The sequence below is a fragment of the Raphanus sativus genome, chromosome 3, assembly GCF_000801105.2.
Source record: "Raphanus sativus cultivar WK10039 chromosome 3, ASM80110v3, whole genome shotgun sequence".
Lineage (NCBI taxonomy): Eukaryota > Viridiplantae > Streptophyta > Magnoliopsida > Brassicales > Brassicaceae > Raphanus > Raphanus sativus.
In genome coordinates, this window is record NC_079513.1 from 16,542,659 (window position 1) to 16,558,776 (window position 16,118).

The following is a 16,118-nucleotide window of genomic DNA, read 5'->3' on the forward strand; positions in this document are numbered from 1 at the left end:
GAAAACTGTTTTTTGTATTAATAGTTTTTTATTGGTGTATTAGAGATATAATTATATAGTGCAAACATTAATATAATATCAACCAATACGATTTGGATTAAAATAACAGTGTATTACAGATATACTGTGAACCACTAATCTAATAGTAACCAATACGATTTGGATTAAAATAACAGTGTATTACAGATGTATTATGAACCACTAATCTAATAGTAACCAATACGCTTTGGACTAACATAATAGTGTATTATAGATATAGACATAAGATGGAGACACTAATCTAATATTAACCAATACGATTTAGACGAACAAAACTGAAGTCTCCATTATAATTTTAATTAAATAGTTATTAGTTATTATAAGATAGATAAACAGAAAATTTAATGGGAAAAAAATAAAAAAATAGCAAGAAAGATTAATCGTGCGGATACGTAAATGTTTTATATTTAGTAAAATAATTTAAATGAATCTGTATTAATCCAAAAACAATTATAGATTCAATTTTTTAATTAGAGGAATAGTATTTTGAATGTGTATGCAAAAAATCCAATAAATTAAAAATGACAATGTGTTTTTTTAGAAATTTAAGTGCAATAAAAATATACAATTTTTTTGTTTTATATTTATTGACAAAATAACTATTATGCCCAAGAAAGAAAAATTTCATTATAAATGTCCATGTCCATATAGAATTAATAAGTCTATTAGTAACAACAATTATCCAGGAAAGAGAGAGAAAAAAATAGCTACATCTTATTTTCCTTTTCTTTAATTTATTTTCAGGCTAGTAGACTCATAATCGATTTTTAAAAAAAAATTATGTTTCTGTTATTGAAATCCCATAAATACTTCAAGTTAGCTATTAAGTTAGATATACATAAATACAAAATCCCATGACACCGAGATTTTTGGTATAGTATAGATTAATCTTTGAGAAAGGGGTTTTCCATATTTACGATATTTCAAATCTATAAATTTGATTGTGAATATTTGACTGCCACCGAGATTTTAGGTATAGTAAACTCATAATCGATTTTTTAAAAGTTTGAATTGATGTTTCTATTATTGAAATAAGAATATATTTTTAACTTGGTGAAGGGGTTTTCCCATAATTGATTACTTTTAAAGAATAAATTTATGTTTCTATTTAGTGTATATTCATTATTTGAGCATAAAGAAAAAAAATATTATGATATCTTTAGTATTGGGTTTCAAAAAAGTACCGATGGGGTTGAAACATGTTGTTAAATTATTTGGTTAATTCAATACATTAGTTTGGGAGATAATTGGATCAAGATAGTTAAAACTGGGCATGTCCAATGACATGTTTTGGACTCGTATATATTTTTAATAACGTGTGTAACATTTATTTTTATTTCTATTTATTTATATATTTATTTTTAAGAACTCATACTCGTGTAATATTTATATTGGAGACATTTGTTGTATTCATTTGACTATAATAAAAGAGAGGGATTGTTATATTTGTACTATTATATAATATATACGGTGGAGTTAAATGATAGTCAAATGATTTAGATATTTTGTAAATAATTTATGGTGGAGTTAAATTATAGTCAAATGATTTACATTCATATGAAAGTTTGATGGAGTTAATGTTAAATAAAAGAATAGATAAAAAGAGGTGATGTTAAATGATAATTACGGTAGAGTTAAATGATAGGATAATATTAATTACGGTGAAGTTAAATGATAGGTGCTTGATATTAAACTCTCTAAGGAAACATTTAAATGAAAGGTTAGGCTAAGAATAATAATGTGATGTCCAACTTTAAAATCCACCTAGAGGAAGTTAAAATGTTTCTGTTTTAATAAGATAGATATTATATATAATTGTAATATGGACAAACAGATGAATTATGTATATTTGCAATATAATTGTAAGATTTAGTTTCAGAGCAATGGTACGTATTATATTCTTAGTATATAAATCGACATGTAATAATGGTACGTATTAAATCCACATGTAATAATATATGGAAACCGTATATGGTATGTATTATAAATAAGGGATAGTGTTTAATTTAATTATAAGAGGTCCACCTTTAAAATCCACCTAGAAGAAGTTGTAATGTTTCTGTTTTAATAAGATAGATTTATGTTAAAGGACAAGTGTAGTTCGTCTAAAAAACGATTCAAAACAATATGTGAATGGTGACCAAAGTAATGGATAAAATGGTGATTATAAACTAAAAAGTGCGGAAAAATAAAATAATGTAATAATGTGAATATATTATTTATAAGTCCAAATACCTAAAATTTGAATTAGTAGAATACTTTTTATCCAGAATATTTTGAATAATCTGAACTATTTAAATTTTTATCGAACTCCAAAAAATCTGATATTTTATGAGGAAAACTTGTTTTTTTCATTCTTCAATCCAAATTAACGGAAAAACTGGAACCGAGCAGGATCTGAAATGACCTCGGATGACTCAGATATAAGCCGGTTCCTATTTTTTTATCTGAACTTAACCAAAAACCAAACTAACTGAACTGAACCAAAACCAAAATTTCTTACTACTCAAATAGATCATAAACTTCTAGAACCGAAGAATCAAAAGAACCAAACCGGAACCAAACTGAAAACCTAATTAACTAAATAATATATTCTTGAAAAAAAATTCTGAATATTATATAAATAAATAGTAATAGTTGAATATGTATTTTGACTTTTTTAAAATTAAAAATAATAAAAGCAAAGTTTTATATGATAATATACCTCTAACTACATTTTTGATTTTGTTAACTAGATAATACACAGTTGAAATATTTTTTTTTGCATATTATATAGATAAATATTAAGGGTTTAATATAGATTTTGTCTTTTCACACCAAAAAATAATAAAAATAAATATGCATTTTTTTTACAATGGCCTCGTATGCTGTAGTATAACAAAAATTTAGTAGTATAGTATAAAAAATATTGTAGGTAATTATTATTTGAAAAAAAGAGTAAAACATAAGATATATTTGCTTTGAAAACACATCTTATTTTATGCAAACCAGACCTAAAATCATGCATATGCATTTCAAAATGCGTTCCAAGGTATTTTTTTTTCCGTCAAGGTAATTTTCATTAAATAAACCGTGGTCCTAACACCACACAGATCAAATCCCCCTTTACAACATCCACTCCCCCTACTCAAACAACACAGAGCAGGTCCTCCAAAAAAACAGAAAAACAGAGTCTACCACAAGGCATGGAATACGTGACACACACGTTACTAGAAACCAAGCCTGTAGACTCTACCATCAGAGATAACTCTTCAGAGGTTTCTACTTTTGTTGTGGGCAAGAACCCAAACTGGTCAGATGGTTGATCTAGAGAGAGAGAGTGGGCGGCTGGATGGTAAGAGAAGGGATGGTGCTGGTTTTATACCTGAAACAAGAAGAGATTTTTATAAGTTTTCTTATGGATTTAAAAAATGAAGAACAGAAGGTAAACTAATAAGAAAACTAAGAACAGAAACAGATATGATTTTTATGGGATTTTCAGATGCAGAATAAATGATATGCAAACAGAAACAAAATGAAATAAAAATCAAGAATAAGGATAGAGAGATGGAGGATGGATTCAAGTTGCTGGACTGAAGTCTCTCTCAACAAGAACAGTGGATGGAGATGGATAGATGTGGGATTTGCTTGCTGGACTGAAGTCTCTCTCAAGACAAATCGATAGGTGGTGATGGAGTGATGAATCGCCACAAGCTTGGTGATGAAGGCTTGATAAGATCCTGGCTGCTCTCAAGTGTTTCTCACAACTAGAAAGACTTAGGGTTTATTTGCTCTTGCAAACTAAAAACTTTCATGAAAACTGAAGGCAAAAATCGCCAAATACAAGGAGTTATATAGTCTCCCTTGTTGAACTCTCAAAGATAAAAATGGGCCTAAACAAAGGGCCAACTCTCAAACAAAAGGAAAAGGCTGACAAATGCCCAAAGTCTAAACCAAAATAAAATTAAATCAAAACAGTAAACCGGATGCTAATTGAGATGCCTAAACCAAAGCTCATAGTATGCTTGCTTGTTGCCTCATTAAAACCTTATCGGGAAAACCCAGTGGGACAAAACCCGATGAAAGAAAAAGAGTACAACACATACTACTTACTTTGGTGGTCGGCTATATCTCTGAACCAGAAGCAAATTGGTTGGTTGGATTGGAGATTGATTCTGAACCAAGGTTGAATGTGGAGAGGATGAGGCCGGTTCGGTTATGGACGATGGAAGAGAACTGAATCGGACCGGGCTGATCTTGAACTTCTATGGAGCCGGTCGGGTCTTCAATCTTCAAACCAGACATCTCTTGAATCAGTAGCTAAAGAGATCAGTAGCTGTTTGAGACCTTGATCAATCAGTTCTTGAACCGCCTTGGTGAACCCATTCCTTAACCTTGCTGAACCTGATCTTGTAGTAGGACCCTTATGCACTTGGGGAACCTCAGCTTGAGTGACCACAACATCCCCTCCCCCTTGAGTAGGTTCTGTCCTCAGAACTTCGTCTTCATCTTCAAGATAAGGGGCTAAATCAGCAACATTGAAAGTTAGGGAAACCTTGAACTCTCCTGGAAGCTCTAGCTTGTAAGCATTGTCGTTGATCTTCTCCAACACTCGGAAAGGACCATCTCCCCTAGGCGCCAGCTTGGACTTCCTTTCTGCAGGGAACCGTTCTGGTCGCATGTGAAGCCATACCCAGTCACCCGGCTTGAAAAGAACCTCCTTGCGATTTTTGTTGAGCTTGACCCGGTTCCTCTCAGCCTTAGTCTCAAGTGTCTTCTGAACCTGCCGGTGCATGCTCTTGACGAATTCAGCCCTGTCCACACCACTTTGACTAACTTGCATGTCTGGTGGCAATGGCTTGAAGTCCAACGGAATCTCTGGGTTAAAGCCATAGACAACCTCAAAAGGGGATTGGTTAGTAATAGAATGTTTGGCATGGTTATAAGCAAATTCAATAAAAGGCAAGCAACTTAACCAATTCCTCAAATTCTTACCCACCGAAGCTCTCAACAGTTGAGAGAGAGTACGGTTTACTACCTCGGTTTGACCATCTGTTTGTGGGTGGCAAGTGGTGGAGAAAAGAAGTTTAGTACCAAGTTTCTTCCAAAGTGTCCGCCAGAAATGGCTAAGGAACTTGGTGTCACGGTCGGACACAATGGTTCTGGGCACTCCATGTAAGCGTACCACTTCCTTGAAGAACAAGTTGGCGGTTTGGCTAGCATCATTGGACTTGTCACAAGGTATGAAGTGTGCCATCTTGGAGAACCTGTCTACAACAACAAAAATGGAATCTTTGTTTTCTATCTTGGGCAAGCCCAGAACAAAGTCCATAGAGATGTCCACCCAAGGTGCGTTAGGAATAGGTAAAAGCATATGTAAACCATAGGGATGAGATCGAGACTTAGTCTTTATGCAGACAGTGCATTTGGCGCAAAGGTTCTCGACATAGCGTCTTATTCTCGGCCAGTAGAAGTGTTCAGTGAGAACATCTAAGGTCTTGGTCCGGCCAAAGTGTCCCATCATGCCGCCACTATGTGCTTCCCGGGTTAGTAGATCTCGCATGGTCCCTTGAGGAATGCAAAGCCTCTTTTCCTTGAATAGGAACCCATCATGCTGGTAGAATGGACCTACAACACCTCTGGTGGTACTAGCATAGAGTTCTGAAAAATCAGGGTCAGTAGCATAAGCAAGTTTAATATGTTCAAAACCCAAAATCTTAGCCTCCATGGTAGTGATGAGAGTGTGGCGTCTAGAGAGGGCGTCGGCCACTACGTTGTCCTTTCCCTTCTTGTACTTGATGACATAGGGAAATGTCTCCACGAATTCTAACCACCTAGCATGCCTCTTCTTGAGTGTGGTTTGGCCTCTCAAGTGTTTAAGGGTCTCATAATCTGTATGAATAACAAACTCCTTAGACAAAAGATAATGTTGCCAAGTTTCGAGGGACCTCACGAGAGCATAGAGCTCTTTGTCATAGGTAGGATAGTTGAGGGCAGCTCCACTCGATTTCTCACTGAAGAAAGCCACAGGTCGGCCACCTTGAGTAAGCACAGCTCCTATGCCCGTACCTGATGCATCACACTCAATCTCAAAAGTTTTATCGAAGTTAGGCAGAGTAAGGACTGGTGCATGAGTCAAACTATATTTAAGTTGATTAAAAGACTCTTCTTGCGCAGGTCCCCAAGTAAAGGATACATTCTTCTTGATCACTGATGTCATGGGAGCAGCAATGGTGCTGAAATCCCTGACAAACCGTCGATAAAAACTGGCCAGACCATGGAAACTGCGGACATGTCCAATCGTGGTCGGGGTGGGCCAATCTTGTATCGCCTTTATCTTCTCCTCATCGACCTTCAGTCCCTGTGAACTCACAACAAAGCCTAAGAACACTAACTGGTCAGTACAGAATACACACTTCTTGAGATTGGCATAAAGCCCTTCTTGCCGCAAAGCCTTTAGCACCTGTTTTCAAAATGGTCAAGGTGATCCGATAAGCACTGACTGTAAATCAAAATATCATCAAAGTAAACAACCACAAACTTACTGATGAAAGGCCTTAGAACCTCGTTCATGAGCCTCATGAAAGTGCTAGGGGCGTTGGTAAGGCCAAATGGCATCACAAGCCACTCATACAAACCTTGTTTCGTTTTGAAGGCGGTTTTCCACTCATCACCTTCCTTCATTCGAACTTGGTGGTATCCACTCCTAAGGTCAATCTTAGAAAACACAGTAGAACCACTTTGTTCATCCAACATATCATCAAGTCTAGGAATAGGGTACCGATATTTGATGGTTATGTTGTTGATGGCTCGGCAGTCCACACACATGCGCCATGTGCCATCTTTCTTAGGCACTAGCAGGACCGGAACCGCGCATGGGCTGAGGCTCTCACGAATGTAGCCCTTGTCCATAAGGTCTGGGACCTGCCTCTCCAACTCCTTGGCCTCCTCGGGATTAACTCGGTACGCAGCTCGGTTTGGTAAGGGCGCGCCTGGTACAAAGTCAATCTGATGTTCTATTCCGCGGATGGGGGGTAGTCCGGCTGGTATATCCTCAGGGAAGACGTCCTTGTACTGGTCCATAAGGACTTGCACCTCAGCTGGTACGTCTTGGACCTCAAAACCTGCAAAACAACCTTCCTTAAAGATCATTAGTAGCACCTGCGTCTCTTGATGTAAAGATTTAAGCACTTGACCAGAAGTAATATAAAGGTTAGTCTTACTTACCTTGCTGGATTGGTCCATTGCCTTTTGCATATCATGAACATCTTGTGGACTAAGTGGTGCTCGGCTATGCTTCTTGTTGTTGTGGTTGAAGCTGTAGATGTTGGTCCGGCCATGATGGATGGTCTCTTTATCAAACTGCCACGGCCTCCCTAAGAGAATATGTCCGGCTTGCATGGGGACTACATCACACTTCACCTGGTCGTGGTACTTACCAATACTAAAAGGCACAACAACTTGTTCGGCTATTTTAAGCTCGGTCTCATCATTAAGCCACTTGAGCCTATATGGTCTAGGATGGGGCGTCTTGACCAAACCTAGCTTATCAACAAGATACTTGCTAGCCACATTAGTACAAGAACCACCATCAATGATTAGGCTACATACCTTTTGTTCCACGGTACATCTTGTGTGAAAGATGTTTTCTCTTTGTACGGTTTCAGGATCAAAGAGGGCACTGAGGGATCGTCTGGTCACAAGTAACTCTCCAGTGTCAGCATAGTCTACAATCTCGTCACCAGATTCAACCATGTCCAACTCGGCCTCGTCCTGCGACTCGTACTCACTATCGGCCTTAAGGACCATCACACGCTTGTTTGGGAAATCCCTAGCGTAATGTCCCTTTCCCTGACACTTAAAACAAGTAATGTCACGGGTTCTCTGATTTTGAACTTGACCCATACCTTGGTCAGATGATCCGGCTTTAGTGGTGTCAGCTTGGTTCTTCTTGAACCGGTTCTCCACTTCTATGGATTTGTTTCTTTCAGCACCTTTGGAACCTGGTTGAGACCACGCAGGTTTGCTTCGGCTAGTGGCCGCATTCTTCCTCTTGATATGGCTCTCAGCCTGGACGGCATAGTGCAAAAGGTCGTTGAAGTCTTCATACGGCTGGCGCTCCACCTTCCGTGCAATCCGATCGTTCAGTCCCTCCAAGAACTGAGACATCATGGATGCCTCAGACTCGTCCACTTCCAAACGGTTTCTTAGAGCCTCAAACTCTTCAAAGTACTCCTCCACGGACTTAGTTCCCTGAGACAACTTACGAAAACGTTTTAGTAAATCTCTAGGATAATGTGATGGAATGTACCTCGCTCGGAGTTTGGTTCGCATCTCAATCCAGTTTTGAGCTCTCCATACTGGACCGGTCTTAGCAACATCTCGATCCCACCAAGATAAAGCATTATCAGTAAGCTGGGCGGCGGCTAGAGCTATCTTCTTTGCCTCGGAGTACTTGTAGTACTCAAATATATACTCCATGCGTTTCTCCCATGTGATGTATGCGTCCGGATCGACCTTTCCCGCGAACGTGGGTGGCTTCAGCTTGATGTCCTTGCCTCTTTGGAAGGCCGCATCATCGTTCCGGTCTCGGTCTCTCCTCCGGTCAGGGCTTCCATCCCGCCTTTGGTAAGGACTCACATCTCTACCACGTATCCCACCTCGAGCGGCTTGATTAGCGCCTCCACGATCTGGTGGCTCCTCTTCAGACTCATCTTCCTCCGACTCGGACTGCGGCTGGTTGAGATAGGGACCGAACCTTCTTGCGGCTGGATGGCCATTGGGTTGGTTCTGGTTTCCCTGACCCATGAGATTCATTTGAGCCGTCAAGGCGTTAAGGGTTTCAACGAGCTGAGCTTGGCCGGCCTGCAAGGCTTGGAGCTGGGCGTTGATCTCAGTTGCACCGTTTAAGTCTCCCATATCTCCTGAAAAGTAAGAAAGAAAAGGAGATCAAGTGCAAAGGGAAATGGCAAAGAAAGAAGAAAGAAAGAGAGAATGACTTAATAAAAAAAAAGAAAGATGAAACTTCAAATGCAAAATAAAAATCAAATAAATGCAAATGATGAAAGATTTTTTTTTTTTTATTTGAAAATTAAATTCGACATTTTTAAAGAAAGGAAAGTTGAAATCTTTTTTTTTTTAAGTTTGAAAGAAAGAATTAAACTTGACAAAGTTTAAAAATGGAAAAAGATTGAGAAACTAAATGCAAATAAAAATAAATAAAAGATGATTGAAAGATTTTTTTTTTTTTTTTATAAATGATGATTGGATTTCCAAAATGAATGCAAGCAATCAGAATAAATGCAATGACAATCAAAATGAATGCAAAACCAATTAATCTAGATGATTGATGCAATTACAAAACAAATTAATGCAAATAATCAATTCAACCTCCAAAAATGGAAGGTAAAAATCGACCAAGAGCAAAAACAAGTTGTAAAACAGATTGGATGCACAACAAAGATCTACCAAAATGCAATAAGAACAATGATGAACATCAAGAACACCAAGAACACAATGCAACAATTTTTTTTTTTGACTTTTGATGCAATAAAAAAAATGATGACAATAATATGATGGTGAACAAGCAAAAAGGGAATAGAAACAACCAAAGCTTTTAGGAGCCTTAAGCTCTGATACCAAAATGTTGTGGGCAAGAACCCAAACTGGCCAGATGGTTGATCTAGAGAGAGAGAGGGCGGCTGGATGGTAAGAGAAGGGATGGTGCTGGTTTTGTACCTGAAACAAGAAGAGATTTTTATAAGTTTTCTTATGGATTTAAAAATGAAGAACAGAAGGTAAACTAATAAGAAAACTAAGAACAAAAACAGATATGATTTTTATGGGATTTTCAGATGCAGAATAAATGATATGCAAACATAAACAAAATGAAATAAAAATCAAGAATAAGGATAGAGAGATGGAGGATGGATTCAAGTTGCTGGACTGAAGTCTCTCTCAACAAGAACAGTGGATGGAGATGGATAGATGTGGGATTTGCTTGCTGGACTGAAGTCTCTCTCAAGACAAATCGATGGGTGGTGATGGAGTGATGAATCGCCACAAGCTTGGTGATGAAAGCTTGATAAGATCCTGGCTGCTCTCAAGTGTTTCTCACAACTAGAAAGACTTAGGGTTTATTTGCTCTTGCAAACTAAAAACTTTCATGAAAACTGAAGGCAAAAATCGCCAAATACAAGGAGTTATATAGTCTCCCTTGTTGAACTCTCAAAGATAAAAATGGGCCTAAACAAAGGGCCAACTCTCAAACAAAAGGAAAAGGCTGACAAATGCCCAAAGTCTAAACCAAAATAAAATTAAATCAAAACAGTAAACCGGATGCTAATTGAGATGCCTAAACCAAAGCTCATAGTATGCTTGCTTGTTGCCTCATTAAAACCTTATCGGGAAAACCCAGTGGGACAAAACCCGATGAAGGAAAAAGAGTACAACACATACTACTTACTTTGGTGGTCGGCTATATCTCTGAACCGGAAGCAAATTGGTTGGTTGGATTGGAGATTGATTCTGAACCAAGGTTGAATGTGGAGAGGATGAGGCTGGTTCGGTTATGGACGATGGAAGAGAACTGAATCAGACCGGGCTGATCTTGAACTTCTATGGAGCCGGTCGGGTCTTCAATTTTCAAACCAGACATCTCTTGAATCAGTAGCTGTTTGAGACCTTGATCAATCAGTTCTTGAACCGCCTTGGTGAACCCATTCCTTAACCTTGCTGAACCTGATCTTGTAGTAGGACCCTTATGCATTTGGGGAACCTCAGCATGAGTGACCACAACAACTTTCATTGACAAAGAGTTCGAATAACCACTCAGGGTGATCCCTAGCGACATACGAATTCACCAATCCAAGATTAGTGACACTTTGAGCAATGAAAAAAGCACCTCTGTTTGTTTCTCTAGAAACCATCCTAAGCTTCCACTCCGCAATCCCCTTTAATTCATCACGCATGGCCGTACTTTGGAATTGGAAGGGGGGGGGGGGGGGGGGGGGGGGGGGTTCCAAGGTATTCTTTACCCGCACTTCTTCGTTTACAATTTATTTATTATTGTATTTATCAAAAGCAATTGCAATACAATTGGTTGAATGGTGATCAACTTTTTCCTCCCGCCATGCGACACATTTGTCCCGCGGTTAACATTCACAGCCATAATAATACATACTTTACATGCGGTTTACACAACATTGAACATGCATCAGTTAAAACTTAAAAGAAACCACAATCCCATAATTTCTGACGAGTATATCAAATATTTTCATATAATTTTTATACACACTTTTCTCCAAATTTGTTCACATCTTTCATATAATTACAAGTCCCTTAAAACACACAGAAACAGAAGCCATGAGACTACCCTTTGGGTGAAAAGCCCCCGCTTAATGAAATCTACCACCTCAGATTATTACATCAGGTTCGGTCCAAGCCTATAAAACTCACAAAATTATATCTGACACTACCAAGTCAGTTCAGATCTATAATTTTAATACCGACAAATATCCGTAATTTTTGGATATATCTCGGGTTCGGATCGATTTGGATATTTAGAACCTGAAAAGGGTCCAGAGTACGCGAATTGGACCTAAACATGAAAAATACTCGAAAACACGAAAAACCGAATAACCAAAAATGCCCAAGAAATATTCAAAATATCCGAAAATACCCGAAAATTTATCCAAAATCTGACCTGGAAATCCAATACTCGAATTTTACCCAATATCCAAAACTATACTCAAAAGTCTGAACCCAATACTGTAACAAATATCCAAAAATTTACCAAAATAACCAGCTATACACCTAATATCGGGTACCCAATCGAGTCTCGGGTAGGACATAGATCCTAATCGAGACCCGGGGTCTAAAGAAAAAAGATCCAATATATATTTTAGCATGAACCCATATAAATCCGGATCTGAACGTGTATTTTCAGATCGGTTCCGTTTGGATTTTTGGGTTCGAATAAATATGCTGAGGCCTAAGTCATATTTAAAACATACAAGCAGTTTTCTTGTGAATGGTCAATTCCATTATACACATATTGTTTGACATTTGGGTTGAGTTATATAGGCTTGAAGAGTTAAAACACATTAAAGAAGTGTAAACGGAATACTAGATCACTACTTAAATAAGAGAGAACATTTTTCCTTACAAAGAGATGTTAAATGTTTTGAAAAAATCTTCTGATCTCTATGCTGTAACGTCAGATCTCTATTTCAACTTCTTCGTAGGATAAGCGACGTGACAAACTCTTCTCTGCAGACCACAACAATAGTGAGGAGAGAAGACTTTGTTAGCATACGCAAAATCTAACGCAAAATTTCAGTAGACTAACGAAAGTATTCACATGCATGGTCCCTTCTTTTTTTGGTCAAAGCTTGGTCCCTTCAAAACCAACGATAATAGTGTCAAAACTCAAAAGCTTCCAAGATAATGGTGGATCCCTTTCTTTTTTTTTTTTTTTTTGGTCAAATGGTGGATCCCTTTCTAGTCCATGAATTTTGACTAGTTATGGCATTTTTCACGAGGGTCCCAATCTGCCATTATTGTCATTTCCTTCCCACCTAATTTATCATTATTATTCAGGATAAAGGTAAAATGTTACACCCTTCTTATTATACTTCTTCCATTTCAGAATAGTTGATGTTTTGAATCGATGCACAAAAATTAAAACATGTACATTTACCCAAAAAGTCATTAAAAATATCAGAATAAAACTAATTCAATCAATCATCAAAAGAACTATGAAAATATTATTGGTCAAAAAAAATTCAATAAAACTAAAATTAATTTAAAAGTATTAAAACATTATGTATTTTGAAATATCAAGAACTCTTCGATACATAATATATTTTGAAGCGGTAGAAGTAATAAAAGAAGAAATTCACATGGTTACCATGATTTTTAAACAATACTAGGAAAAGGGTTATCAATACATGATTATTTTAGTTTACAAGGGCCACATAATCATAACTGATTACCAATTGTCAAAAAGTTATAACTTTATAGCATAGCACTATTATAAAACCTTCTAAAACTAAACGTTGAACTTGACGTACGTATAAATGTTTACAGATTCGTATAAGTATCACATGCATTCAAAGTTAAAACTATTTCGTTTATCCTCTACAATAATATATTTGTTTCATTTAACAAAAAAAAAACAAGAGGAGTTATGTCGTCGGCAAGAATTTTGAGAACACTAAGTTCTGTATCCACATAAATATTTGAGAGGAAATATTTTGCCAGAGGACTTTGTCTGCTCAATTAACTACGTGTGTTCCAATATCTCTTTGACTCTTATCACATTACAACTTTTGGAAATGTCGACGAGAAGCTCGCTGTATTTGGCATATTAGACGACCGTGAGCCCGTGATCAGTAAAGTTTACCCAAGACCAAATGAAATTATTAAACTAGGATTTACTTAATTATACTCCAGAAACTTTAAGAAAAGTTTTTATTAAAAAAAACAACTTTCCTTCGTAACAGCCTCAGTTTCAAAAAAAAACCTTCCTTTGTAACATGCTAGCTTAATTCTGATGTCATTCTTTATATAATCATACATTAATATTTTTTATGTTTTACATCACTATACGAGATTCTTCGTAACATCAAATTCAAAACAAGTAAATCCTAGTTTAATAATTTTTTGTTGAGTTATTCTTGGGTTCACCCCTAGAGTGAACCTAGAGGTTCACTCAACCAATAGAAATCACTCATTTCACAATTGATATCTTTTAAAAAAGGAAACAAAATATTGTCAAGTTATATTATGTTTTTAAAATAAATAAAATGAAAACAAATAAAAATAATAGTAGTTAAAAAATGATTTAAAAATATATTTTTAACATCTTCGAAAAAAATAAACTCTAAACCCTAAATCATAAACCCTAAACCCTAAATCATAAACCCTAAACCGTTAAGTATACCCTAAACCCTTGGGTATACGCTAAACCCTTGGGTATACGCTAAACTCTTGTATAATCTTAAACTTTAAACCCTAAACTCTAGTATATGCAAAAAAAATTAGATATTTTAATGCCATCATCGAAATACTAAACCCTAAACTCTAAACCCTAAACCCTTAGGTAAATCATAAATACTTGGATAATCCTAAATTTTAACTAAAAAAACTAAACACTAAAACAATAAATCTTAAAAATACTAAAACCTTAATCTTAATCCCTAAACTCTTTTTAGGATTAAGGGTTTGGTATTTTTAAGATTTATTGTTTTTAACGTTTTGACGACGGATTTAAAATATTTTAATTTTTTTTTGTTGCATATATTACTATCTTTATTTATTTTTAACATTTTTTATTTTAAAAATATAATATAACTTGATAATATTTTGTTTCCTTTTTTAAAAAATATCGATTGTGAAATGGGTGATTCTTATTGGTTGGGTGAACCTTTAGGTTCACTCTAGGGGTGAACCTAAGAATAAGTATTTTTTTTGTTTAATATACTGAATTTAGTTTTGGTAAGATATTCTGTAGTAGTTAACGTTGAACCTTCGATCACCATACATAAGTATTAGTTGAGAAATGCTAGTGCCTAATACTTTTTTTTTCTTTGAAAAAGGCTTTAGTGCCTAATATTTTCCATAAACTAAACAAACATCCTTATGATTACAGCATCATGAGCGTGATAGATGGCTGATTTAAAAACTAGTACTAGATTTTCAGGACCGGCTCTGAGCCAAGCCGGATGAAACATCCACCTCACACCCCCAATTTTTTTAAAAAAAATTATATATAAATAAGTTCCCAATTTATATAAAAAAAAATTCAGCCCCCAAATTTATAAAATCCTTCTTAAATTGTCTATAGCCCTCGAATTCTCAGGGACGACCTTGTAGATTCTGATACAGTCTACAAAGAACTGATATATTTTTTTGTTTTAGTTTTTTCGAAAAACTTAATTTTTATATTTGATTTTTTTGTAATCATATTTATGTTTAATGTTAATTTAATTTGATAGAATGATCAGTTAAATAAAAAAATACATAATTAAACATAATATTTATCAGATCATGTTCATATTTCAATAGAATAAATTTTAAAATTCAATAAGAGGTAAACTAAACTTTAGTCTTGGAAGTTGGATAGAACCAATGTTTTGAAACCCGATCCAGACACTGAACCGGATGATTTACTGGGTCATCGGGTTATTGGGTCGACCGTGGCTAAACCGCGGGTCAATAAGTTAATTAATTTTATTAAATAATAATATATTAGCTATTAAAAGTATAATACGTATTTTATGTTTTAAAAATATTTAGAAAACAATTAAATTTTATTATTTTTATTTTAAAACATACAAAATATCAAAAATATTTCAGATTATTTAACAATTTTTATAATAAGTTAGGAGTTATGATATCTAATAAAAAAAATATCAAGACTTGAAATTCATAAGTTATGTGTAAAATTAAACTTTAAATAAAATAGAAAAAAACAAATAGTTAAATATTAAACTGTAATAATAGATTATCAATAACAAAAATAAACTAATAGTCATCAAATCACATTATATAATTTTAGTTTTCTCTATCATGTCCATTTCATTTTTCTAAATGACATAAATATTTATCAAAATCTTGAAAAATAACAAATAAATAAATTCACAAAAAATTATTAAAAAGGGAGATACATAGTCGCATCCGGTAGAAGAAAAATATATTAGTAAAATCTGAAAACCTTACTTTTTAATTTGAATAAAAACAAATTTTAATAAGATAATTGAAAAAAATTACTTACTGGTTTAACCAGTGGTTCAACCGATTGTTGGTTTCCGAGTTTTAGTAGTTTTTGTGGGTTTTACTGGGCTTTTAAATAATGGTTTTTCCTAAAACCCAAATCAAATTATATTCGATTACTGGGTTTACTGGTTCAACCGCGGTTCCGGGTCGGATTTCAAAATATGGAACACTAAAGTTTCATCCAACTTTGATTAATTTTACTGATATATATAAATCACCTACTTTGATTAATATTCTTAATCAAGAGCAGTCCCCACAAAGAACCAACAAACTTTCTTTTCTAGAAAGAAAAAGAATTTCCCACTCTCTCCAATAGCATC